Here is a 3,350-nt window from a genome sequence, read left to right on the forward strand (position 1 = left end):
ACTACTACAGGGGCATTATATGGGGGCACTACTATATGATTTCCTTCCTTTCAACTCAAGGGGGTAACGTCGGCGTATCTAAATATATTTTGGGGTAAAAGGTAAAAAAGTTCCCTGATCCCTGATCTAACGTGAGATTATTGTTGACACAGTGCGTGTCTACCTTGGAATATTGATGTAATTGTATCCATAGCATACACACACATCCTATTTTGCAACATGTGTGTCAGACATGAATAACAGAGAGCGTTGAATTCTGAGAGATTTCTTTACTAACAAAGGTAATAATTATCATTCTTGGTTTTCACGATCCGATGTATGTTCATCATATATATATGATATATCTAACATGTACAGTCCATAAGTGGGTGGCACCAGACCTTTATTATTGCACGTATATGATATAGTAATTTGTGCATTCTGTAAATTTCAGTCCGCTTTGGAACACACAGAAATATACATTAGTGGATTTGTGTCAACCCATATTAACCACTATGCTACTACTGTTAGAACTTAAACACTAATGAACCTGTAAAAACCTGTAAAAATAGCTGAAAAACTTTTGAATTGTACGATTATCAGTTAATACATATGTAATATTTTTTGACTGGAGCATATTCGTAATGACTTACCTGTGAAACAATTAAAGTACGCTCATGCTATACTTTCTTTGAATGTTATATTTTTTTAACAAAGTGGACTCCTCATGTGTCATAGTCCTACAAACACTATTGCAACATGTGTACCAGGGCATCCATACTCTCTCGGACAGTAATACACCTTCAGCCATACCGTATTGGATATGCCCAATCTCGTCTGATCTTGGAAGCTATGCAGTATTGGGCCTGGTTAGTACTTGGATGGGAGACCACTTGGGAATACCAGGTGCTGTAGGTAGAGACACTTAGGAGGTGGACTGGGAAAGAGTGGTAACATAGCTAAGTGTTCACATGATAATGTTCCTATACCTAAAAGAGTGTCAATTTCAGAGTTACTAAGGTGACCATCTTCTTACACACAGAATTTATTGTATCAACACAGTATTCAGAATTCCATCACACTATTGTAGAAGATTGATCACCTTGGATTTTTGAATATTTTCGCCATATCCATTTTAAATTAATTTTGTTTAGCAAGGGGACCTACAATATTTTAAGTATTATCATTAAAAGTTATATTTTATGTGAATATTAATTTAAGAGTGCCCCAACAGCAAGCTCTTCTTTTTCTCCTTTTCGCTGGTACCTGCGAGTCCATTGCAGCTAATTGGATTGACCCCCTAAGTATTCCCAATGTGTTTATTTAAAAGAAAAAACAGTTAATGAGAGTACAACTGATATCAAAATATATAGGGGTACGGGACTTAAATTACAGTAATGCAGAATAAATAAAACCTACTGAACAATGAAATACTGTTTTTTTCAAATAGAGATTTTAATGTTACATATACAGTACAGTATATAAATGCAAAGATATGCTGCAAGTGGTACTCTAAAAGGGCATATCCACTACACGAGAGTGGAATGACTGTATGATTACAACATTGCTATCTTGTTCAATCGTTCATCATCCCGTGCAGTGGATAACACTGGGGAACAAAAAAAAAATTTTTTTCTTGCCAAGGATTTAAGATCGGTTTGAGGGTACTCGCAGGTCCTATTTTCGCATTAGATCTTCGCTTTAGTATATATATTGGCTCCAGTTTTCAAATTAATGAAAAATTATAAAATTCAAAAATTTTCTCCATTTGAAATACCTTACTAGTCTAGGCCTGTTTTACGTAACAGAATCAACTTAGTATTGCTTTTTTAACAACTACCTTCTTCCAACAATAATTAGAATTTGTTTTATTTGTGATAAAGTAGCTGGTAGTCACGTTTGAGACACATAACACATTCAAATCTCCTCACTAACGCTGGGAGTAGGTGTGGCAGTGCACTGTTGAGCCTGCCGTGACATCCTCAGACCACAGCCACGCCTCCTCCCAGCATACAGAGAGGAGCATCGGAGAGGACCGAGTGACGCAGTTAGCACACCTCCTGTTCCTTTGTTTGGCCCTCTCTGTCCCACCAAACCAATTTCCTGCTGTTTGGGCTTGTTTGGTTCAGTACATACTCAGCTTTTATTGGGAGTTAGCACTGAATGTGTGAAACAAAATGTTTTCGCCGTAAAGATGAGTTCTTCTCGGAGACTGTGTTTTTTGTTATATTTGTGGCAAATATAGTGTTGCAAAAAAAGGAGAGAAAATATAACTGTATTCGTGTCAGACTCTGCTCAAATTGTGTGACTTGCCATTTGCTGCAGGTCAGGATTTCTGCCTGACCTTGTTCAAGATCCATGTAGTGACATCACCATCATGCACTATGACAGCTGCTAGCATTCCTCCAGTGGGAGTGCTCCTGCCTCAGCTGACCTCAGCAGCCTATCAGGGACTTGCAGCAAATTCATATCCCCTGTGAGAACTCCCACTGGTGCCAGTGCAAAGAGTTACTTCCTAGAGTTCAGCTCTAACCTGTGGCTCCTTTGTGCAGAAAACCATCACTGCCATCTGGCTCATTATCTACAGTTCCTGTGTGCTGATTTGTGTGCTGTTGTATTCCAGTTTAGGAATCACAAGCTGTTCCAGTGAACTTACTCAGCAAACATCAGTTTCAGCCTCAGTGCAATCACCAGCTGCACTGATTAGAGGATTCCTGCAATCAGCCTCTGCAAATCTGTTCCTTACCCTGGCTTTGTTTCTGACCTGCTTCTGTCTAATCCCTGGTACTGCATTTGGTAATCTGGTTTGACCTTGGCTATCATCTGTGACCTGCACACGTCTGCTCCCTGGTACCTTGCTGTCTGTTTGGTTCTGACCCGATCTGTTCACTACGCTGAAAGTCTTCTCCACTCCATCCAGAATTCACCAGCACCTGTAAAAGGGAACCTATACGGTGGGCCGCGACCTGTGTGTCAGATGCAGCCAAGCCCATTCCTTCTTGCGAGGGTCACTGGTGAACACCGCAGGCACATTAGACTCCGCGCCTCAGAAATAGGTCACGCCAATCCCCAAATACGGATTGTGTCCATTTGCCATCCGAGAGTTATGACAATTCATAAAACAAGCGTATCAGGCTTATTTTGGATGTCACACAAGCCAGCAAGATGAGATTTGGGTGCCTCACAAAGTTTGTAAAACCTGCGTGGAATCACTCCGCAATTGGACTAAATGTGATCGAAAAGAACTTGGCATGCCTATGATGTGGTGTGAGCCAAAAAAATCACTTGAGTGACTGCTATTTTTGTGCTGTAAATATGAAGGGTATGAATCGATTTAAGAAACACATATGGGAATACCCAAATATGAATTC

General features: G+C 40.0%; 1 pseudogene; it reads left to right on the forward strand.

The window, feature by feature from the left end:
* The first annotated feature begins 778 nt into the window (after nucleotides 1-778).
* LOC148540843 (5S ribosomal RNA) lies at nucleotides 779-897 on the forward strand (annotated as a pseudogene).
* The last annotated feature ends 2,453 nt before the right edge of the window (nucleotides 898-3,350 follow it).

Source organism: Taudactylus pleione, unplaced genomic scaffold (assembly GCF_031769625.1).
Source record: "Taudactylus pleione unplaced genomic scaffold, aTauple2 ptg000017l, whole genome shotgun sequence".
In the NCBI taxonomy this organism is placed as follows: Eukaryota; Metazoa; Chordata; class Amphibia; order Anura; family Myobatrachidae; genus Taudactylus; species Taudactylus pleione.